We start from the raw sequence: 26,146 nt of genomic DNA on the forward strand, positions 1-26,146 counted from the left end.
CGCCTATGGAGAGTCCCCGTAAACCACATATCCAACACTGTTAGACTTTTCAAGGGTTTTTTACAGTAACTTACTGGCAACACTGTTGCCAGTAAGTTACTGTAATTAAGAGTTACAGTACCAAACCATATTTCAGTTTTGTGTAATACAGTGCATTACTGTAAAAACGAAGCTAATCAGTACAGTGCATTACTGTAAAAACGAAGCTAATCAGTACAGTGCATTACTGTAAAAACGAAGCTAATCAGTACAGTGCATTACTGTAAAAACGAAGCTAATCAGTACACTACTGTAATTATTTTTATTTGTACTAAATATAAATTAGATTTGATAATTTTGATATATGATTAATTTTATTTTTATCCTACATAAGTACTACTTTCATACAAACCAATTAGACAAAATTATTACAAAATATTTTTTTTTTATTTAAAACATTTCATGTACATCACAAAATAAACATGCCAATGCTGGAAATGATGTGTGAAATTTACACATTAATGGGTGAGTTTAGAGACAACATTTTTTGTGTTAATTTTAACTCATTCATTGTGTTAATGATTTTAACAAAGTAAATATGTCAGAGAGGTTAACACAAAGATGTGTAAACGTTTTAAATTAACACATTTTGTGCTGTCCTTCACTGCAAACATTTTTGAAAACATACATAAAACCATAAACAAAACATTAGCATTTGACTAAATGAATGTAGAGTCATTGGTTGTTTAGCTTATACAAGTATTATAATGAAATATCAACCATTACATTCACAAAACTGCAGAATATAGATAAATTTTTAAGCATTCAAAAAGGAAATGTCCAACACAGGACAAAACACAGTTCTTTTCACAATACAAGACACATAACCCCACCTTAAAAATAATTTCACTTATTTCCAAAAATGTGTTGGATTCATGTACACTGGTGGCCAAAAGAAGTATTTAAGTGTCGTAATGTTTTTGAAAGAAGTCTCTTTGATGCTCAAGAAACATTTCTTATTATTATCAATGTCTGACTGTCTACTCCATCTTTTCTACAGCATAGGAGTAAAAGTCATCATCAAAATAATCTTTAAAAAGCCAACAGAATGTTTTTGTCCACCTTTGTGAATAAATGAACTTCTCCAAAGATTGGTTCCTGTTCAGAACTTGATTGACAACATCAGAGTGTTCCCTGGTCTGCATGCGTGCCCACAAACACAAATGTACTCAGTCCTTCAGAGGAGATCCCAGTTCCAACACTATGAGAGTGAGAGAGTGTGAGAGAGAAAATATTAGTGTCACATTATTTTTAACCTCCTTTTTTGTTCATTTTTATTATCATTTTCACAAAAACTTAAGAATATATATTTGTAAACAGCTTTTGTCAATAAATAGCATACAAAAGAACTAAATAAAATTATGCCAGATTAAATTTTAATACTTACAAATCCTCAATTCTGTCCAAAAATGCTGAGATCCATAGAAAGAACGACTGAAATCGATGATTTTAGCCCATTTCAGCTTGTCTGCAGTGAAGGAGTACCTGTTTGAGACAAATACACAGTAAGATACATGCAAGAAATCACTGTGTGATGATCGTTCTCCTTCCTACAGTAGTTAACCCACCTGTGTGCTGATATTAGGACCTTCCTAGTCAGGTGGAACTGCAATGGTAGAGAGTCTTCTGGCTAATAAAATATCACAATAATGCAAAAACATAAACTTAAGTTGTTTAGAATGCTAGATTTGGTCTGAATGAATTAGTGAGAGTTTTACTGCAGTGCTTACCTGGATACATTTAATCTGGTGAGACTGAACAAAGACAATGGTCCATCTTCTGATTGGTTCATTTGCTGTGTAATAAAGTTAGACATAAGGCAAAGGTCACTTATTTGATATAAAGTTAGACAATTTTAAGTTAGAGATTTTATAAGATATTGTAAGCTACCTAGTCTGCACCAGTGGCTCAAAAGCTATTCTCACATAGCGTATTGCTAATCATTTCAGCAAACTTATCTCAAAATATATCACAAATGGGCTGGCCTACCTCTGGAATCTTGCTAGAAGTCACTGGCGCGAATTGGCGCTTTGTTGCAGTTGCCTTTAAACACAAAAATGGAAGTAAATATTAAATTCCATTAAAAAATATATATAATATGGTATAGTTTGCAAACTAATGCTAAAACTATAAAGGTTCTCATTAGTAGGCCAACATTAGGCTAAACAGAATTTCACATTAGTTTCTTCACATTTATTGTTAATGTAAACGCGTTGCTCGTTGTCATATTTTCACTCGACAATTCAATAATCTAACAAAGTGTGTAAAATGAAACGTTAGCTCAGTTTACCATGGTAAAGTTCGTTACCGCCATGTTGACGACGAGTAACAGGTAACGTTAAAACATAGGTTAAACTGGGCACACGCAGAAGTTTATTTTATTTATTTTTACCTTGCATGCTGATGTCTCTCTCGATGAAGTGAATTCCGTCTCTTCCTCGGGCCAGACACGAACGTCGCGATCCAACAAAAGACAGACCCCATTACCTACACTGGATGCTCTGACGCGACACGACAAATCCCAGACAGTCAGTGTAGTGCATAGATAGACTGTAAAAAATAGGTGTAGTGATGCGCCGCGGCAGTTATATTTCTGACGGAGTCCAAGCGCTCGCGCTATTTCTGACAAGGGATAAACAGGTTTGCATTTAAAGGTCCGGTCGCTTCAAGTGTCCAATATAGACAGCCTCTGGCTATTATAGCGTTGTAGACACGCGGTGTAAGGCAAAAATTAGGAAATAAAAAGCACGATGGAATGGTGCCAGCCAGAGAGGCAGTTACGTCAAATACAGTAGTATACAGCAAATTTAAAAAATACAGTAAGTCTCTGTATGTGGTGTTAGACGTCACAGAAAATTCCCATGATGCAATGGGAATCACAGTTATTTACTGTAAAGAGAAATAGCAGTATAATACTGGGGGATTTAAAGTAAATAACTGTAGAAATTACAGAAAAGTCTAACAGTGAAGTGTGTGTGTGTGTGTGTGTGTGTGTGTGTGTGTGTGTGTGTGTGTGTGTGTGTGTGTGTGTGCGTGTTGTGTGAGAGAGTGTTTTGTTTCTACCCCTGCCGTTTCCCCACAAGGTTGCAAATTTAAATTGTGATCTAACAAATGTAAAGAGAAAATATTAACCATATATGCTGTTTGTATTGCTTGTGATTGGGATGAAGTAAACATCTTCAGTATTTTAACATAAAATTGTTTGATTGTGTTGAATTATAAACCCAAAAATGCAGTGGCTCCACCAGACCCACGAACACTGGCTGAATAACAAAAATATGAACACCACACAAGGGTAGTGTGCTTATAGAGAGTTCACTTTTATGCCTATTTTTGTCAGGACCACTATCGTCAAATACGATTGACAATTAGCATACAGTTTGGATTGGCGGTATGGTTCTGTTCTGGGCAGCCTAGCATGGATAAGAGCAGGAGAGCAGCAATAACCCCCCCCTTAGGGTAAACAGAACAGAACCAACATGAATGTATTGGAGATATCATTAATTCAAGATTTTAAAGTACTACATAATTCAAGAATTTATTCTGATTCAAGGGAAATCAGAATGCAAAATCCTGACTGATGAGAGGTGGAGCTGGGGAGGGAGGGGGGTGATTCGCTCCTGAGAAACGTGATAGCTGCTGATAATACTGAATGAGGTTATATATGTATACAGTGATAGGTGTCGTATTCCTATAGGTAGACGTGGATCAGCTGATGCGAGCTTGACTAACGTGACCTGCCAGAACTGACGCTACGCTTGATGTTTCTTTGCACACACTTTTTAATATGTGCACTTTGTAATGATGTCAAATTAAAACCATTACTTTAAATTTTAAATCATAACATTTTAATAATCTATTGTCATGCTTTAGGCACATGCAAAGTACTTCATTGTAATATTAACTGTGGTGTGTTATTTGATATTATATTTAAAATTAATATATTTTAAACGTATAAATGTTTTTGTTTACCATACATTCTTATCAGTACATTCCACAGTATACACTTTAACAACATTTTACAGACAAATAGAATTATTACAAAATAATATCCTACTTAAGTGGTCAAAAACACTCTAAAATTCAGATAATTTAATGTAATATTAATTTAAACTATAATACATTTTCATGTAATTGCAGTTAACATGCAATTAAGTGTCTGAAAAAAAAAATACATGCAAGTATATTATTTAAAATTATAATTTAATATTATTTTCAGAAGCATTTTTTTTAAAGCATACTAAAGTACTGCTTTTTCACAAGCTCAGTATGATTTACATCTTTAAAAAATGTGAATTTTGTCAAATAAATGAAATCATTCATCAAGATGTACTGCATTGTAGTGATGGCCCAGCTGTTATTTTACTCAATCTATTATAAAACGTCTGCCTGCTAATAAGCAACAATCATTTCAATCGACAAATTCATTTTGTGGAATGACTTTGCATTAAAATAGCTCCATTAAAGCAGACAGTCTCACTGCTAAATACATTTTTCTGAATGAACCCTTAAGCATCAATACATCCAAAAAACATTGCAACTCCTCTCTCAGACATACAGACACTTGAGCACTGTGTGCATTAGGCTGCCCGACCTGGATAAATGCAGCTTTTGATGTCTTGTCAATGCTGCATGACACTGGGTTAGTGTTCAGAGCCACATTCATTTGAAGCTCCAGGTTGCGTAAGTTCTAAGACTCTTCTCATAACACCTCATTTATTACGATATACTTGTCCAAAAGCTTTCATTATAAGTGGCTGTGTCTCTGAGCAACATCAGAATCAACTAAGCAGTGACCCCTTTTGGTGAGACCAAGTCAAACATCTTTCATGCGCCTAAACGCCACGGCGACAATGACAGGAACATGTCAGGCTGTCAGCTCTTTATATCCTTGTTAACTCACTATTCATTATTTGATGACACAAGTTTACAAGCTAAAGAGCTGGAGTGTTGCGCGCTGTGCAGTGCTGTAATGTTTTATAGGCCAGCCGACTGCAGCTCAGAGCATAACAGATGCTGGTGTAAAGAGAGAGATGCTGAGGTCCCGCCATCTGTGAATGGATGGTCAGATGGAGAGGAAAGAGGAAGAAAAGAAAGAGAAACACGAGAAAGGGAGGGGAGGTGAAAGAAAGAAAGTAACAGTGTAAGGCGTGTACTGTACACTTGTGCTTACATGTATGTATTTATATTAACTTAAGTTTTCATGATAAGCTCTGCACTCATATACTCATGGGTTAAATTCTGGGTTAAAAACAATCCAATGACATTTGTCATTTAACTCTACTTTGAGCTCCTTTAAACTATCAGGAAACATTTGTGAATAGTCATAAATTAGTTAACACTTTTTTCCATTTTAAATGTTTTTTTTTTTATTTTTTTTTTTTTTTTTGCCATTGTGAAAACAGTGGTTCCCATTCAGTCAGTTGTGTTTGACATTATGTCGGAATGACATATGTATGTCTCGCCTGGGACCCAATCACCTCCAAGTGGTAACAGAATGAGCCAATGAACATTGGCCAGTGAGATTTGCATGCCAAGTCACACCTACCCATACATACGGGTATAAATATGACCGGCATTACTCACTTCATTCAAATTTTTGCTTCGGAGCCGAGCGGTTGTGAACAGCAATTTTAATTGTCCTCCACTGTGGGCTGTCCGCATCTTTACCAAAATCGTGGACCCTCCCCTAACCCTGCTCAGGGAGGTGGACGTTCACATCCTCAACTATCTTGCTGACTGGCTCATTCTAGCTCAGTCTTGGGATCAGTTGTGCGAACATCTGGGGCTTCGGGTCAGATGGGAAAAGACTGCAGTGGCATATCAATTGCCTCGAGTTGCTAGCAGTATTCCTTGCCCTGCTCCGGTTTCGACCGTTGCTGCACGGCAAGCATGTCCGGGAGGACAACACATCGACCGTAGCATACATCAACCGTCAAGGTGGTCTACACTAACGTGGCATGCCGCAACTCGTCCTCCTCTGAAGTCAGCAGCGGTTCAGGTTCAGTCACACCCAAGGTGGTCCAGCTGATCTGGAGTTGACTCGGGAATGCACAGGTACACCTGTTGCCTCCCAGGACTTCTCCCACTGCCAGTTGTTCTATTCCCTGACCGAGGGGACCCTCGGCACGGATGCGCTGGCACACAGCTGGCCCCGGGTCTACGCAAGTATGTGTTTCCCCCAGTGAGCCTGCTCGCACAGACACTGTGCAAGGTCAGGGAGTACGAGGAGTAGATCTTGTTAGTTGTGCCGTACTGGCCCAACCGGACCTGGTTCCCAGAAATGATGCTCCTCTCGACAGCCCTCCCTGGGGAAGGACCTGCTTTCTCAGGGACGAGGCACCATATGGCACCCGCGTCCAGACCTCTGGAACCTCCACGTGTGGTCTCTGGATGGGACGTAGAGGACTTAAGTGAACTACCTCCAGCAGTAGTCGACACTATCACTTCAGCTAGAGCCCCCTCTACGAGGCACGCTTAAGCTTTGAAGTGGAGTTTGTTCGCTGGGGGGTGTTCTTCCCTAAGGGAAGACCCCGGAAACACCCGATCAGCTCTGTGCTTTCCTTCTTTCAAGAGGGCTTGAATGCGATGCCACCATCGCAGCAAATCACAATGCTGTTGATGGCAGGTCACTGAGAAAGCACGACCTGGTCATCAGGTTCCTGAGAGGCGTCAGGAGGTTAAATCCTTCCAGACTGTGCCTCATACCCTCCTGGGACCTCTCTGTGGTCCTTTCAGGTCTACAGAGAGCTCCCTTCGAGCGACAGAATATAAACACTTATTATAGGTATACCACAGTGCCCAAACTACTGCCAACATGGCTGGAAAACAAAAGACCTGTGGTAGAGTAAAAAACAAAACACATGACCGACCGGCAATGAGGGACACGAGCAGGACAACAATCAAACAAACAAAAACAGATTTGGACAGACAACTAAGGGAGAATAAAGAAAGAAATCAGGAGGATAACAAGGGGGAGCGTTTGGGGCAAATAAACCAATAATCAAGTAACAAGAAGGCACATGGCACACAGAAACAAACAAGACCCATGTGCCTTCTGTCATGTTTGAACCCATGTGCTCTCACAAACACCCATAACATAAGACAAGAGAGTGCACGGCCTAGGGAACAACCCCACACAAGGACAAAGACAAACAACAGTAGTGTACTGATCCCGTCACCAAACCCTGGCGTTCTGCCTACGGCCGTTGTGGCAAAAAGCCCTGATCCCCTATATTATAACTTGCAAAATGCCATGCCCTTAAAATCAATCTAATGCTAATTCTTTTTTGTACATTTCCTATGCACACTTGTATGTCTATGAGGCTGAAAGGACACCAAGAAATGACAGATCTTCACATGCATCCTTTTATTAAACAATCAACTCACATTTCAGAGAATAGCATATGCTGCTAATTGATAAAAACAGCGTATACAATCTAGAATGCAAACAGACAAAGTAGCTCAAACATTAGCCAGTAAACATTATATAGGTGATACTTCAAGCATTTGGCATCATGCCTGAATACACGATGCCCAAGTTGCTTTGGAAGTGGTTTGGGAAGTGAATAATGCATTATAAAACCTTACATAGACTGTTCTAAATGTTCTAAGTTTACAGTATGAAGATTGTATTGTGAAAAGCATGTGACTTGACTTGCTTGGTGAACAACTTTTTTCAAAAGGTGCACAACTTGACTTAATCGGTATACAGTAAATCACAAACAAGCAGACAGTCACGATGTGCTTCTCAGTGTGTTTTCAGCCTGAGGTTTTTATTTGAGAAGCCAATATTGAGATTTTAAAGCAAATCCCACACATTAAAGCCCAGTGCATAATCAGCATGTAATCTGTTTACGTTCCCATTCGATTTTGCTTTGATAAACAACAGATTCGAAGCCTTCCACGCTCTGTAAACACTGCTATTGTCTGAGTGGCATATAAATTACCGCTCGCTCCTCCAACGTAACTAATAACTCCCTGGTTTGCAATTCAATGCTGTTGTTGTTTTTTTCTTCTTTCCTTCATTCTTTCTTTTCTATGAACATGATAAAGTGTCGAGTCTGCAGTGCTTTGCTGCTTAGCTGCGCCGCAGGGTGAAATCGCTGCTTTATCAGTGTTGTGGCATCGTCAGCACTCTCTCTCATTACGTATGCATTCAAACAATAGATAATAAAACTATCAAGATTATAACTCATATGCTCATCCTCATAAATCTCAGTTTTAAGGGCTTAATTCAAAGGCTCCCAAATTGTGTTTTGGAGGTCTCCTACGATAGAGTGACCAAACGTCCTCTTTTGCTCGGACATGTCCACTTTTTACGTGCTGTTTTTTTTTAATAAATTCATGAAAATGTCAGGTTTTCACTGTTTTTCATGGGACCATTAAGCGTGTACTTTAAATTGACTGGCAATTGCCTTTGCACACAAAACATATGAAACCGGCTAATCAGTGCATTCCTCAATCCGCAGCGGCAAGCAGAGCACCTCAGAAATCAGAGGCCTGTGTGTGTGTGTATGTGTTCATCTCAGCCTCATTGGTCTGTCACTGCTCGTCAATGTCAGAATATTTGAAATGACCAATCAAATCAAAGTAGGCGGACTTTATGTTCACAGAATTTTAGCAGCATGACTTGACACTTCAGTTTACGATCAAGTGCGAGATAAAATGTAAGTAGCTAACAGCGTAAAAAAAAAAAATATGATGATGATGATGATTGTTTTCGTCGGGATTTGTGTCAAATAAAGGTGCTAGCGACCTAGAAGCCCACATAAGGAAAGTAAAGACTACAAGAGAACATCAGGAGGATTGAAATAGATTTTTACTGAAATAGTGTAGTAGATTTTATTTTATTTTTTTACATATGGCCATGAAAAGAAATAGTGTCATGTAAAAGGTGTTATAAAAGCTAAACTATTATAATTTTCTTTTTATTATTCTATTGTTGCAGGCCAAACGTTGAATGGAAAGGATGTATTACTTTATGTATTAAAGTACAATAACTTAGTTGCAAGGTTGTGAATGCATTTGTCAAGTATTTTTTGATGCATTCACCCCCCAACCACACCCCCACCCATCAACCACACCCCCAAACCACACCCCCACCCATCAACCACACCCCCAAACCACACCCCCACCCATCAACCACGCCCCTAAACCACACCCCCACATATCAACCATGCCCCCAAACACCCATCAACCACGCCCCCAAACCACGCCCCCACCCATCAACCACACCCCCCGCCCACCCATCAACCACACCTCCAAACCACACCCCCACCCATCAACCACGCCCCCAAACCACGCCCCCACCCATCAACCACGCCACCGTCCTCTTTTCTGAAAACTAAAATATGGTCACCCTATCCTACGACATGTTTACATGCATCAAACACACAGAAAAAAAAAACTTTCATTTGCTCATAATATACATTGCACATCACCTCTCATCACCATTTCTCAAACGACTTGTACGAAGATTTGGTCTCTCTAAACCCCACCTTTCTGCAAACCTACTCTGCTCTAATTGGTCAGATGGCCCAGTCTGTTGTGATTGGTCTACCGCTTATGGTGCGTGTCAGCTTCAGCTTCGGAGGGTTAATAAATCCACAGTGATTGTACACTCTGTAAAGACAGTAATGATGGCGTCAATTTTATCATATCCATCCGAGTCCGATGATGAAACATTGGAAAAACAAGTTGTTCGACCCGAACCTCCATCGCAAGGATGACTTGACCTGGACATTTCTCAGTGGCAAGTTTTTACTCAGTTTGTTGTACATTATGATATGTAATTTATCATGCACTTCGATCTTTAAAACTTAACAGACCTTTTACATTCAAAACGCACATTGTTGTAGCTCCACTATTCCCAGTCTGTCTGAAACGTGCTGATTTCTACAAAGTGGTCTGATTGGCCGGCAGACCCAGTGTGTTGTGATTGGCCGAACACCTAAAGTGTGTCTGAAATGTACTTAATCCCTTACCATAACCCTTACCATAATCGTGAGCTTCAGCTTCTAAGCTTTTAAGCAACTGTAAAAGCACAGTTAATAATAATGTTGTCGCTTTTACCATATCAGTTTGAGCCCGAGTCGGATTCTGAAAATGCGGATGATCAAGCCAGTCAATTGGCACCAACTTTGCAAGCACGACTTGAGCAGAACGGTTCACAGTGGTAAATAGTCTTTTTACATAGCCAGCATTGCACTTCAGAAAGCTGTCCTCTGTAAAATGAAAAATGTTAATAATAAACAATGCCTTGTTTTTGAGTGCAGAAATCTTACCCATTTAATTTATGCATGACTGACAAATATGCATCACATTATGTTTATTAGTTTGTTTACGCTAAACCTGTATAATACCAAAACTGTATGTGCAATTCATCAATGCATAAATATTAAATATTTTTGGAGTGTAGTCCCATTAAGCAAAAGTGGAAAAAGCCAATAAAATCTCCACACTGTTCTTTGAAAAAATGTACACGCCCCGAGGGGGAAGCCCATCTGTTCTGTACAGCAGCCTGAGGCTCTCAGATGAGCTCAACGATTTCATTCGCAACTTGTCTCTGACAATACGGCGGACCAACCGGATATGTCCCTGCCAATAATTAGCTGTCAAAGCGATAAAAGGACATGCTGTATCTTTAGCACCAGTCAAACTGTGAGTGGTGCACGCATGCGACTATTTGAGCTCTGCGTGTGAGGAACGTTCACACATGGACTTGTGGTGAGATAATGTTGTAAAACAGAAGTGTTGTGACAGCTGCTAATGGAAGGAACTCAACTCAACTGTGAGCTTGATTTCTCATTTTCTGGCCCACAATAAAGAGACAAGAATTTTGTGGTCTGTAAATGATGACACCTTGTATAACTGATTATTGGCAGGCTTTATTGAATGCATTATAGACACATCAAAGTGATGGTCGTTCTACCTTCCACTCACCTACCCAGGCTCATTGGAAAAAACATGCATGTGTCATTTCTGCAAAATGATATTACATTGCTTCTTGCATGTGTCATGACATTTTCAAAGTGAAATGTCCAGTGAGTGTCACTAAAATCATGTTCAGTTTTCTCTGAATCTGGCAATGTTTCGTTATGTTGTGTGTTGTACATATCGTGGCAGTTCAGGATTGAATGGCGCTAAAGGTTAATGCTCAGTCACATTTGAAAAGAACATTGCGCCCACATTAAACCCTAAACCTGATAGTGATAACAAAAGCAAACGCAAGATTAAAAAAAAAACACATTTGCTGAAGCAAACATGACATTTCATCTTGCTTCTACAAGTCTTTGAGCTCTTTTATCGTGACTCGTGTTTCACAGATACCCGAGCGCTTCACATCACGAGTGTATCAGGTGAGCTTCAGAGCAAGTTTACTACAGCAGAAAAGACACACATACTGGCAGGGCCGGAGTGGGGCCACTTTTCAGCCCGGGAGTTTCAGGCTCAGGACCGGCCCACTTTTTCCATGGTGGAATTCCAAATTAGCACTTTTTCCAAATTGGATAAATTAAGCAACAGTTCAGCTCTTACTAATGTGTAGTTTGTATTAATACCATGGTTCAACAAATAATGTAAAGGTTAAATAATAATTCACTTAGACTTTATAAGAAGCAATTGCGACTTTATTTCACACAATTCTGACTTTATCTTGCAATTCTGACTTTATAACACGCAATTGTGACTTTATTTTACGCAATTCTGACTTTATCTCGCAATTCTGACTTTATAACACGCAATTGTGACTTTATCTCACGCAATTCTGACTTTATCTCGCAATTCTGACTTTATAGCACGCAATTGCGACTTTATTTCACGCAATTCTGACTTTATATCTCGCAATTCTGAATTTATAACACGCAATTGCGACTTTATTTCACGCAATTCTGACTTTATATCTAACAATTCTGATAAATAATGTCAGAATTGCGAGATGTAAACTCGCAATTGTGAGATAAAAAGTCGCAATTATCTTTTAAAATGTTTTATTCTGTGGCGGAAACAAGCTTCCATACCTCCTGGCCTCTTCCTCCCATCCATCCTCCCTGACGCGTACCGTTACGGTAGGGCCGGCCCAGCTATCGGTAGGCGCCGGCGGTGCCGCGGTAGCCTACTCCTGAGAAAACGTTCTGGAAAAGACGGGCTATAGACCCAACCAACTCTATAGGAGGGGAGGGGAGAACTCCCTCACATGGTACAACCCATGCAGAGGCTGTGCGCTGCGGTGTCAGAATGCGAAACGTGTAACTAACGTGACAAATGTAAAAAAATAATTAAATCAAAATAAAACTCGACCGGCTCAAAAGTGAAGCGGCCCACCGGGAATTCTCCCGATTACCCACCCCGGGCCTGCATACTGGAGCTGCTTATGTTACGTCAAAATGTAATAGATTTACCGCAATAGGATTGAGAAAGAAACGTCTTTATTAATCAATAATCTGACCATGTAATCATAATTTGTATGAAAAGGAATGTGTTTTACTGCCTTTAGTGTTTATTTCAGCTGGAATCTGCAGTGAATAGTATGTATATAGGTATGTTGTTTTGCTAAAATGTAGGTAGAGGCACATTTTTCCATTGAGCTTAGGTTGTCATCCACCCATCTGTGTAATAAGCAGTCATTTTGACCTTTTATAAGGGACAAGTGTGCATATTTCAGGAATAATCCCTCTTGCCACACCACCATCCATCACTGTTACACAAACAAACGTACAGTACAGGACAGGGACAATCCCACTGGAGCAACCTGAGGTTACACATTGAGTGCATGATTTCCCAAACTACAGAAAACAAAAAGTTTGAAGAGATTTTCATGCACACTCCCCGGTCCAGACGAATGCGTAGTCCTGTCACCGAACACACGACACTGGTTGAACCAACATCATTATGTCGCGACACACGACATAATCCCATTCATTTTCACTGGAGGGTTTGGCGACTTCCGTCAGTAGTCACATACATGGATATAATAAAATGATGCATGGAAATGAAACTGTCGGCAGTCTTAGTGAGTTTGATTCATACATTGATAGTTTGTGTTGTTAATTATATGATGCAGTGAACAGTTTAGCACTGATATAGTTCATTTTACAGTTTCCCCTGCATTATGTTGATTATTAGGGACAAGAAAATGTATTATTTGTCAAATTCCAATGACGTTTTAGTCATTTTGAACAGTATGAGTGAGTTTAATTAGTTGACTGATCGATCATTAATCTGGTTAATGATTTAATGCACTGCAGTTTATCACAACACTCTCCAACAGCAGAATGCTAATTCCTAGTCAAATTAGAATGATATCTTAGTTTTATATATCATTTGTGATTACATGCAATCTACCAATAACATTAGAGCGACAGCACTGGGAACGCCCACAAGCGTCTTAGACTAGCGACATACAGCAACAAAGTCGCTGGCGAATGGGGCTTAAAGGGATACTTCAGGATTTAGCATTAAGCATTGTATTAGTAGAAAACTTGTAGTATTTTCGAATTACCGTGCTTTCTACCCTCATGTCCCCCTGAGACGAGAGATTTATGTATTTTTTGTCTGGAAAAAATCCTCAGATGACGCAAAAATCGTCATTTTGCGTCATCGGAGGATTTTTAGGCCAGAGGCGAGAGACTACAGCCAGTAGTAGGAGCTGTCCCGCACGTTTTCAACTCGCCCATAGAGGGTGGGATCTCACTCACAGAATGTACACATAGTGTCAGCCATCTTTCTTTGGAAGCTAAGCTAACAGGCTCTTATTCTGTGGAGAAAGCTGAGTAGTAGGGGTTACCATCCTCTTTTTCCAGGACATGTCCGGCCGTCGAGATCGTCCAAAATGTCCGGGATTCGGCTTTTGCTTTCTGCAGTCGCCCTTCATTGTTTACATGCACACCTTTTGTTTCAGTCTAACTGAATTCATTCCGATTGGTGAATCTGAATGTAGTGTTTACATGAACGCTAAACAAGTGATCAGTTGATGTGCGTTTTAGCATTGCTAGAAGATTCCCGCTCCTCCGTGAGAGATACGAGACCGGTGCGTCTCACAGACGGTGCGTCTTTGACTGCAGCGCGTCCTGCTCATCGGTAATCACGCCACTGGCCTCTCATCGTTCTCCCGCGTCCCTCATCCTCGTCCTGCTCGCCACAGTAAACATAATGAATGTCGACTGTAGAACGCAAAAGCCGAATCCCGGACATTTTGGGCGATCTCGAAATCCCGGGCAGACTCGAGTCGTCACGGAGACTCACTAGTAGCCTTGTTGTTTAACTGCTCTCTAACCGGTAGGCGTGGCTTGGGAGTGGCCTCCTAGGGCAGCGAAGCAAGTGCATTCTGGGAGTTGTTGTCTTTCATTCACATAAGCCAAAAATAAATGTTCTGGCTTTTCTCAGTCTAGAAGGCTCCAAATCTTCACATTTCTTCTACATAAATGACCCATTTTAAATACACATTCATCTTTCCAGAGGTGAAGTATCCCTTTAACAATGCAATGACAGCTCCAGCACAAAATGCATTTGTCTGACATGCACATTATAGGATATATTAATGCATTTAAATGTATGCATTTGTTAGACGCTACATGTTTTTTTTTTTTTTTTATCAGTTAATGCATTCCCAGTGAGTCAAACCCATGGCATTGGAGTTGCTGGCATCACTGTAACTATTAGTGACACATTAGTACCTCACATTACAGCTGTGCAACCCAGCGAACAGGACAGCAATTTCCAGGCGCAAGAAGTGTTTAGGCATCTGTACACAAATGCTCATTTTCTATTATCTTTGGCATCTGAGTTTTATCAATGTTTTGAAATAAACTGTTGTTTTATAGTTTGACAGAACAAATGCCTTATTTTCCACACACAGATGGACGTAAGTGTTTATTTTTTGCTTTATGTATCACTTGTGTATTGTGTAACTCCCACTGAAACTCAAAACACAAGAGCGAGAGGAGCGTGTCCTGTTGCATTAGGCGTAGTTCAGTATTAGCACATACGCTTGCACAGCCAGAGAAATATTTCAGGACCAGTGATGAGTCATTTGTCTCATTCATTCTCCTATTTTGTCATGATTTTTCTCATCATGTGTGAGCAGACGAGGTGGGCTGTTTCAGAAATATGTCATTATTTAGTGGGGCAGTGACTTTGAATGGCACATTGATTGCACACAAAATATTGTTTGTCACTTCACAGGTCAGTTGAGCAGACGGCTCAGAACAAATGATGGCTTCTGAAAGTCTCTGAATATGAAATGTCATGTTTATGACAATCACCTCACATCATTGCTTTTAATTTTGCACAATGCAATATGCCTGTTTGAAGGACGCACGTCTGCCATCAGGTTTTTAAGTTCGGGTTGTCATAAAACCTAATGTCGTCTAATATTGAACAGACATGCGTTTGTTTGGCATTTCACTCGCTATTTACCTTGATTGAAAGCAGTCGTGTTCTTTGAGAACGGGAACCTCTACTCTGAATGAATTGTAGAACAGGCTATAAACACAAATGGTGTTCTGCTGATTTTTACAGAGGGAGTTGTCCCTCTAGTGGTAGAAATGAGCATGGACAGCATCAGCTCACTTGTGTTGAGAATGGCAAAAATGTTACAAAAATCAGTGTTTGAAAGAGGATACACACTGCTGAAAGTAAAATTGGTGTACTAACAGTTTTCACTCATAAATAGCAAGTAATGTTGATGGCTGTTAGATGCAGTCACTTTAATAGATCTCTGCTAACAGAAGATAGCCTGTCTGTTTTATCAAATAACCAAAGTCATCTGACATTATGTTTTGATAGATCCTTTAGCACTAACACTAATGTGACTTAACATTGGTTTGCAACACTGATTAAATGTACGAGAGAGTGTGGATTAGTTCTTTACATCCTTCAGCAAGTATTTTTGATGGCAATCTTATATTCTAGTGACATTCCCAACATTCATATACTGTGTTTACATTCATACACAGAAACTGTGTCCTTAGTCTTGTGTATAATTAGACATCTGAGCTGTTGCACAACATTACTACAGTTCATTCTGGACATGAACATGCAAAATCAACCGAATACAGTTTGTTGTCGTGCCATGTGTGATTTGTTCAGTGTGGGAAAATAATAGAATCCTTCCATCCATCCACCCATCCACCCATCCACCCATCCATCCATCCATCCATCCATCCATCCATCCATCCATCCATCCATCCACCCATCCATCCATCCATCTATCCTTCCATCCATCCATCCATCCATCCATCCACCCATCCATCCATCCATCCATCCATCCATCCATCCATCCATCCATCCATCCTTCCATCGTGTCAGCCGGATGTGGACCGGATCTGGGCCGACACTATGTTGCTGTCTGGGACTCATCTATTGAATCTGACGTCCCCAAAATGGGGTTGTCAGATTCAATTACAAGAAATCCATCATTTGTAAAAACTGTATAAAACTAAAGTAAATTATTATTTTTGTGTAATGTTAGGGTCAGAGTGTGAGGTTAAGCTATAGAATGAATAACTAGCTGTACATAAAAACAATAAAAAAGTCTATGGATTGTCTACATTTAGAAGAGTATGGAATATAAATAGCTGTGTACATGTAAATATACATGTTTGTAAGTTCCAGGATGCAGTTGGTTTGTTGATTAGAGCAGAATTGACAAGTTAGTGCAAACCTGCATGTTTACAGTGTTGCAGACTGTTGTTTTTCATGTGATTTCCACTGGACAGCTCATAATTAGAGCAGAAAATCCACTGAGAAACTGCCCAGAGTATTGCAAACCAGGAGCTGGATGTTCTAATGAAGACTCTCGAGTCCTGCATATATTCAAGAGTCATTCCCTACCAGACACACATGTTTTGTTTTGTCTCTTTTAGCAGTGACCTGCATCAACAACTAAACTACATGCCCTCACACACACACTGTTGGACCTGTCTGAGAGAATTATACACTCCAGAGCCTCGCACGACTGACACTTTAGATTATTCCCATGTGGGAACAAAATAATGATATATTATTGAAATGGTAGAGGATGTTTACATCATAGTATTTATTGCACTGCTGCCATGGTGATTTTTAAAAACAAGTCATTGTATTAAATAATGTCTTTAATGTAGCAGTAAAACATAATAATAATAATAATAATGTTTTACAGTAATAAGACTCTAATGAAAATCATGAGAATTACAGAATTACACAAAATCACATGGCAAGAAAATATTTAGCAATGCAAAACAAATCCTAATTGTCCAAAACATAATCTTTCCTTTTTTCTTCTTCTTCTTCTTCTACTCTTTCTTTTTTTATTTTGGTGTGTAAATGTTTTCATGAGATTTTATTTTATTTCCATTACTGCAAATATGACATTTCCCCCTGTCTCTACCTTTATATATCCACATTCCCATGTCCTTGTACCATGTTCATATACCATAAAAAAAGATATATATATATATATATAAATCACTTCAATCACCATCAATTTTCCAATCTGTTGAGAAATTAAAATGATTTGTTTTAAATCATAGATTGCATTCACAAAGCATTGTTGACTGACAAAAATATTCATAAAATGATATGTTTTTATAATAACTGTATACATATCACGTTGGCGTAAAGGAGTGGAATTCGTATAAAGTCTATATTTAAGGATTCTCTCCGTTGAGAGTAAGCAAACAACAGAAAGATGAGAGAATCTTCCAGTAAGAGCGTCAGAAAGTGTTTTATCACCTGAGTTTATGATGAGATGTGCCTAGAGACCGTGCTGTGAGTCTTCAGTTTCAAGTAAAGAGAAGATGAAAGACACTCTAGTGTGTGATTGTTGTGTTTTAAAGCCCATTAGTCAGACTGGAGAATTCAAGGAAATCACTGCATTATATTCCCATCATTAGTTCCAGTTCAGCTTAATTGCCAGCCATTGGTATAGCTTTCATATTAATTTCCTTTAATGCTGGAAAATTAATCACCGGAGTTACAGTATTTAAGCTTGGGTGAATTTAGTGCATTTGACTCCAGATGAATACGCCGTATGATAAATAAATAGATGAAGTGATTTACAGGCTTTTGAGTTTATTGTGGTTCATGGAAGATGTTACAAATCTTGCTGGTTGTAGTTCCCATAATGTTCCCATATGGCACTTCTGATTAATTTCCAGTTACTGCGGCAACAGATTTCCACAGAATTTAATCACCTTTGCACTTATTAAATATTGTGAATGTTGTTGCTATTTTTATCATTATTTGTGTCCATGAACACAAAGGTTTCTATGGAAACTCATTATGTAGTAGGTCCTATTCATAATGGGAATGTGTTGCTCATGGTTGTGGGAACCATTATCTCTAATTTTGAAGAACATTTCATTTTCTCAGAGAACTGAAACTGAACTGAAACTGAAACTTTTTGCCTCTTCACGATGACTTGCTTTTAACTTAGTCCTAAATTGTAAGTCGCTTTGGACAAAAGCATCTGCTAAATGACTAAATTTAAATGTAAAATAATAATAACACAATAATACTAATAATAATGAATGTCATGAGTAGTTTCCTTTCTCAAGTCAGCTACTAGCCTGGTTAAAACAAGACCACTCTCAGTAGTAACTGAGTTATGGTCTGGCAAAGCTTCATTAATAACTCATTTCCAAAGGGGCGTCACCAACGGACGTCGCTCAAATGCCTCTGGGCGCAATTGGATAGACCTAAAACCAATCAGAGCGATCGTCATTGTGTAAAGCCATATGCTGCGTCCCGATTCGCCTAAGTTACACTACGCCATAAAAGTATGTACTCTTTTTGTGAAGAAAAGGTATTTACTTTTGAATGTGTAGCAAAAGAGTAGGCAAGCTTTGGGACACTACTGATACTACTTCGTCATCTTTATCGGACGGATCTGTCGCGTGCGTCCTGTCACGTAAACTGCCCTGTCAATCATCTTGTCACAGTTAAAATCCTCTATTAAATCTCATTTAATTTCCTACCGTTTCGGAGAGAAATGTAGTAGCACGTTCATCTGCCAGTGGGTCTTTCATGGAGACTGTCCTCGTGTGTCTGCAATTTGAATATAATAATTGCATTTAAAAGTTGGTGCGCTTCACCAACGGACGTCGCTCAAATGCCTCTGGGCGCAATTGGATAGACCTAAAACCAATCAGAGCGATCGTCATCGTTTAAAGCCCGCCTCAACGTTTCTGATTGGTGCCGCGATTTCGACGGATTAGAAATGGGCTTGAATGGGCTCTTTGCCAGACTTGCAGAGCAAATCTAAATTTGCCAGAAGTTGTCTGGGTTTTCCCAGGCTAGTCAGCTACTGCCATGGCAGAGAAATTGTTTGACGAAAATGTTGCTGAGCAAGTTATTGAAATGAGTTATGTTTGCAGATAGGTTTCTAGATAAAGCAGCCGATTTAATTGCACAGGCGTTTGGAGGTAAGTCCGTCGCCCCTTGAGTTTATTACCTCCACAGAAACACAAGAACACCAGTTAGTCTTAATAAAGTCAGCACATTTGACACTTTGCCTGCTCAGTGAAACTTGTCGCTTCGTGGCAGAATTAGAAACATTTGGCTCTGCTTAGTGTGGATAAAATAATTAATAACAAGGGGACAAGGACAGAGTGTTATTTAGGAGGAAAATCCATACCCTCCGACTTTTATTTGTGAACATCCGTTAGGCTGACTGGCTCTCTGCGGGTCAGACTCAGGGTGATTTAATTTGGTAATCAATAGATTTGTGTGAGAGCGAGTGAGTAATCTTTATATTGTGGCCTCCCTCTCTGATCTGCCCTTGAGTTTCCTCTCCGCTCTTCCAGTAAAGCGTGTCCTGATTGACTCCATCTGACTCTTGTGGTTTAGACTCTAATGAAAAGCACTTTGAAAGGCAGAGCAAATAGAAAGACAGGCAGACAGAATGAGAGAAAGAGAAAAACATCATTTATAGATGCAGGTCAGCTTAACAATGGTGTGACATCTACTGGTCCGTTTGCATTGTTGCATAAATATAATTCAGTCATGACAACTGTCGGGATAACAGTAAAACATTGTATTAATGTGAATGTACATAGGTTTGGTCTTGGTCGACCAGATCTGCTAGAAAGAGCAAGAATGCTTCTGCTAATTGACCATATATACGGTTCCTACTCCTGGTTTTCGATAAGCCAGCTTGGGCATTTCCAGTAAACTGTTAGCTGTACATCGACACAAAACCGTCAATGGTTGACTTTTTAATGTTGTATTTGTATATGCAGTTATCACACTTATCTAATTTGCCAATAAACCAGTTTTACTGATTTCAATAAAAACTTGAAGCTAATGGGAACGATTGAATAATAAACACAGTGTCTGTAATAAGACACACAATATTTTTCCAGTTATTTTTCAATGTGATGACCAAGAAAAAACATTATTTGTTCATCCTCCTGAGATTGTCCCCATTTTAAGAACTAAAGTGCACAATAAATCTTTAATTTACAGTGTTGATGCAACGAAAGTGTGAAAACTGATGGTTACATTTATTTTTGCTGAAGTGGAAATATTGAGGGATGTGTTTTTTTTAGATTTTGTTTTTCGTTCTTCCTGTGGAGTTTGTTGTTGATGTTGTTTTCTGTGAGTAACTAATTAAAAGTTGGTCAACTTAGCCTCTTCTTGTCGACTAACGACTGTTGCTAATTGCTCCAGAGTCGCAGGCTTAAAAATATGTCCATGTCATGCTCCAAAACGGTAAAACATCTACTATAATATGACATATGCTATGATATTTGAATGTTATGCAATAACATTTTATCAGAATTCGGAGGTTGGATTTGTGAATGTCGGTCAATGGAGAGAGATGTTTTTGCAGTCAGATGGTGTAGTTTTGCTGGTGTCTCTTCCAGCAGTGCTTCACGGTGTCTCCGGAAGATTCCTGTTCTATTGATTGTAATAGATAAAAGATGAAAGACAGACAGAAGGAACAGCAGCTTCTGCCTTTCCTTTCAAAAGTGACGTTTGTGATTGAAACAAACAACTTCAAAGGCGTCTCATATATACTACTAGTCCAAGAACTCTGTGTGTCACTAGAGACGCTCAATTTGGACAGTTATTTGTCATGAAAAACTTATTTGAACTCTGGAGTTGGTCGGGGTTTTGCATTTTCCATGGACTGTCAGCTGAACAAATCAGTCAGTTGTAGACCAAATCACGGCAGAACGTTTGCTGGAATAATTTATGATCAAACTGAAGTTTAACCAGGAGACTCTTCTAACCATCAAAGAGGATCATGGATCACGTCATCTATGGGTTCACTGAGATTCGGGTAAAACATCAACAATAGAAGCGCAGTGGAATGGAACAAAACACAGGTGTCTTGAGATGCGTTTCGAAAAGCTGAGCTTCTTTTAACTTGAGTGTCTTGAAAACGTGGCACTCACGGCATGTGTTCACATGGACCAATGCTTAAAAACATGACCATCCTAATTCCTCATGGGAACAATAGTGCATTTCTCGCTCTCTCCTCATCACGCCACCTACTGGCCGGCAGTGAGCGCAACATGAAGCACATGATTTGAAATAGGTCTCCATGTGTGGCTTTTGCATTCAAACATGTGAGGTGTGTGTTTATCATGGGGGATTTTAGGCGGACAATGGCACGATACTTTTGTAAGAGAAGGAAAATGTTACGAGAGCGAACACAAAAGCATTGAAATACAACGTTTTCCTCCAAGCTCTTTTTTTTTTTCATCACCATGTCCACTTCAATTCAGTTCAGATCAATTCACATGTATTTGTATAGCGCTTTTCACAATACACATCATTTCAAGTCCACAATACAATTTTGAGTGATCTGTTAGCAGAGGTAACTGTATAAGCTCTGTATTTCAGAAATGTACATGTATAAATCACAGTTAGCAAAAAAAAAAAAAAAAGTATTAAACAATTCAATAATGTATGCAAAAAAAATGCATGTAAACAATGTAATAATTTAAGGCAGAAACAATGAGCTCATTGAATTGCATGTTGATTCAGAGTTTGCGTCATCTGAAGTCCTGGCAGGAGTTGGCGCCGTCTCTTCACACGTATTGAGGGCGTCTGAAGTCTTCATAATAATATTTATGAATCAATTCTGATGATTCTGGTTGCTGTTACATGTCTGTCAAACTTGTCCATATTTATTCATTTTGCCCATCCCGACTAAACACTCATGACAGCCTCTGAATGGGTAACCACCTCCCTGTAATGTTAGGCTGTTTCCCATTTGGCTAATTGCCTTTTTTAAGCACTCAGTCTGAATTTTTGTTTTGTCTTTGCATGCATATAAAAAATGTGTTGTGTGTTATTGGTTTGTCTGTGTTTTGACCCTAGTTCCCTTTTGGACATAATCTCTCCTGTTTGGGATTTCTGTCTTGGATTGGTTTTGTTTTTGTGCTCTGACCCCTGCCTGGATTTCTCAGTGGATCTGTATGTGTTTTGGTCTGAGCCTCCATGCTCTGAACTCTGCCTGTGTGAGTCTGTTTACAGCTTGGATTGATTCTTCATATTGTGGCCATTGCTTGTCTATTGTTTTACTGGATTGGTTTTCCAGGTCGTATTTCCCTTTGCTCTCATATATTGTTGTCTATGCTTCATTTCTCTATCTTCACATCGTGGATCCTAAACAAAACCCTTTCAGCCTTAAGTTACAAATCAAGACTCTTCAATTGCTCATCTCCCTTTGTTGTTCTCAGATGGATTTTGATCAGCTTAAGTGCTGAAGATCACATGCAGGACTACAAATTCAATGAAAGAAGTCTCTTTCCCCCCCGTTCCTTTCCTCTGGTCTGATAAAATTTTTATATTTGACTCAAATTGTCAGCAAATGAGGAAAAGATTCTTCATGCAAGAAAGTGCTGCTTTTAGGGGAAAGTGCTTGAATTCTGTGCAATTTTACCATTTCTGTTGGGGAAACGACTTTGCTTCTCACCCATGAATGAGTCAATCACTGGATATAATCAATGCTTTCCTAGAGGCTTCCTTGTCACCCAAAATTTCTCTATGTGCACCAGTTAAGAAAGTAATTACGGATTCACGTAACCTGCTGCATCTTTTCTACTTTTTCCAAACTAACTTTGGCATTTTACAGGCAGTTCCTCTACCTTTATCCACATGTCCTCAAAAGGGTCTTATGCTTGTACTACTGCAGCATGTCAAGCACATATTTCAACAAGATTCACAGCTCTCGCTAAGTCGCTAAGGCAACTGGAGCATGGATTTAGAAGTATCCCGTTGAAGGTTACTCTTAAAAATAAAGGTTCTTTATTGGCATTGATGGTACCATGAAGAACCTTTAACAACCTTTCCATTCCACTAAAGGTTCTTTATAGTGGAAGAGGGATCTTAAGAATTTTAGGAATGTTCTTCACACTAAGAAAAAAGGGTTCTTTTAAAGGTTTTTACATTAAAGGGTTAGTTCACCCAAAAATTAAAATTCTGTCAGTAATTACTCGCCCTCATGTTGTGCCAACCGCGTAAGACCTTCGTTCATCTTCGGAACACAAATTAAGATATTTTTGATGAAATCTGAGCCATGTTTCACTCCTCCATAGGCTTCTATGTGACCGAAACTTGCTGGCCCAGAAAAGTTATTAAAGAGATCGTTAATATAGTCCAAGTGACTCCAGTGGCTCAATCTTAGGTATATCAAGCGACGAGAATACTTTTTGTGCGCAAAAACAAACAAAAATAACGACTTTATTCCACTATTCATTTCCTTCTCTCTCGACCTCTAGTTGGTTCGCGTAGTGTTTTTGCGCAGCGCGTCTGTGTTACACGTCACCACGTAGGCTCACTATTGGTCGACGCCGGTCATGTGTGTGTTGCGTGATGACGTGCAACACAGACGCGCAGCGCAAACACACTACGAGGCCCAGAGAGAAGGAAATGAAAAGTGGAATAAAGTCGTTATTTTTGTTTGTTTTTGTGCACAAAAAGTATTCTCGTCGCATGATAAACTTAATGTAGTGCCACTGTAGTTACTTGGACTATTTTAACGATGTTTTAATAACTATTCTGGGCCGGTGAGTTTCGGTCACACTGGAAGCCTATGGAGGAGTCAAAATTCTGTCAGATTTCATCAAAAATATCTTAATTTGTGTTCCGAAGATGAACGAAAGACTTATATGGTTGGAACAACATGAGGGTGAGTAATTACTGACAGAAGTTTCATTTTTGGGTGAACTAACCCTTTAATATGAGTTCCCCTAGCCTGCCTATGGTCCCCCAGTGGCTAGAAATAAGCGATAGGTGTAACCCAAGCCCTGGGTATCCTGCTCCGCCTTTGAGAAAATAAAAGTTCAGACGGTATCTGTACGAATCTGAATCTGTAACCTCGACATCCAATCTTCGCGCTCACGAACGGCACCTTTTTCTCCATGTAGCCTAATTTTGTGATTGGCTATGCATAGTGGCATTTCATATAGATTAAGTTGATAACCTGCTGTTTCAAACATTAAGTCCAAAAAAATTTGTCCTGTTTATGACTGTCAGACTGTTAATACATTTGTGATTGAATCTCCGTTACGGTGTTTTGTTTTTTTGTTTGTTTTTTAGATATTCGAATATATTCGAATACATTGCTTGATATTTGATATCCGTTTGAATTAGATTTTTCTCAAAAGTGATGGCTTGTAAATGAGCGAAGCATGGCAGTTGCTCACACTGAAAAAAATGATTTATTGACTTAGTAGAATTTACTAAAAAAAATTATGTTAATTGGTTCCACATAATTCATTTTAGCTACATTTAAACAAATGCATTACGTTGAACTTAGTTCAACTTGATGCATTTGTTTAAATGTAGCTAAAATCAATTGCGTGGAACCACTTACGATAAAAACATTTAGTAAATTCAATGAATTTACTGAAATCATTGAATTTACTAAAAAAAATTATCGAAAGTGGTTCCACACAACTGATTTTAGCTACATTTAAACAAATGCATTAAGCTGAACTTAGTTCAACGTAATGCATTTGTTTAAATGTAGCTAAAATGAATGATGTGGAACCAATTAACATAATTTCTTTTAGTAAATTCAACTAGTCAATGAATCATTTTTTTCAGTGCAGTGTTTGGTGTACAAATTAACACAAAAGTTTTTTTTTTTTTTTTTTTTTTTTGATTTTGTTAGAACGATAGAAAATCAGAGCAACATGAAAAGCCAACAACGTACGCTAGTGTTAGCTACATGATAATAACTGTAACAGCATACATAAACAAACCAACTAAAGGCCACACCCCCACCCTCCACCTTGCCCCGCCTCTCTCCTCCTCATTAGCATTTAAAGCTACAGACACAGACACAGAAATGGCACGTCCTAAGGAAAGCTCGTTGTGGGACTGGCTTGTAGTGGCTGTAATTCTGCACCAAGGCTGAATTTTGGGAAAGAGACTTCAGATACAGCATTAGGGGACCACTAAGGCCTAAATAAAAGCATCCAAAAAGCAGCATGTTAACGACCTTTAAGAACTGTTGACTGCAAGGTTCTTTGAGGAACCAAAAATGGTTCTTCTATGACACCCATTTGGAACTTTTCTTTATAAAAGAGTCTTTTGTGTCAAATACTTACATTTAACATTACTTCAACCGCTCAGAAAACTATAGACTGTTGCCAATAAGGTTTTGTCAACATCTACAAAAAAACATCTTTACACTGCAAAGGTTGAAATGGCATTCGTGTTTATTTACACAAAGTGTTTAATGCTGCTCAGAGGTGGCTAACATGCATTTACACAGCAATTTCATCATGTAAATTGTCTTTCTTCCAATCTGGAAAAGCCAGTTGTGGATGTGAAAACTGATTCTGAGCCAACTGAGAAACAGTCTTTGCTTACTGAGTACTCTAGCATATTGTACTTATACCAATAATCATTTTCTTCCCGTTGCCTGTTTGTGTCTTGAGGAAAGCCTTGATATGAGGCTGGACTGGTCCATCAGATCTAGTTTGAGAAATGCATAGAAATGAAATCAGTTGCACATTCAGATGCACTTTGTTTCAAAGGGCCCACATTATAATAAGGCAGAGGCTATTTACACTCAGTGAAATTAGCTGTATTTTCTTTTCACTAAGTGTAAATAGTAGTTATATGCTATTTATTTTTAGTACAAAAATTCTATTTGAAC

General features: G+C 39.0%; 1 protein-coding gene and 1 long non-coding RNA gene across 3 annotated transcripts in view; one reads left to right on the plus strand and one right to left on the minus strand.

Moving 5' to 3' along the window:
* astn2 (astrotactin 2) overlaps positions 1–26,146 on the plus strand; it is a 435,007-nt gene that overhangs the window by 321,993 nt on the left and 86,868 nt on the right. The window lies entirely within an intron of this gene.
* LOC311294297 lies at positions 544–2,135 on the minus strand. Of its 2 annotated transcripts, XR_014628035.1 has the most exons (4): positions 2,029–2,135; positions 1,770–1,834; positions 1,427–1,524; positions 544–1,240 (listed from the first exon to the last, which is right to left on the minus strand). It is a non-coding gene; the product is annotated as an uncharacterized lncRNA (long non-coding RNA). The 2 variants fall into 2 exon arrangements; XR_014628036.1 differs by lacking the exons at positions 1,770–1,834; positions 2,029–2,135 and adding an exon at positions 1,608–1,659 and having other exon boundaries at positions 546–1,240.

The sequence above is a fragment of the Rutilus rutilus genome, assembly GCF_951802725.1.
Source record: "Rutilus rutilus genome assembly, chromosome: 7".
NCBI classification, from domain to species: Eukaryota; Metazoa; Chordata; class Actinopteri; order Cypriniformes; family Leuciscidae; genus Rutilus; species Rutilus rutilus.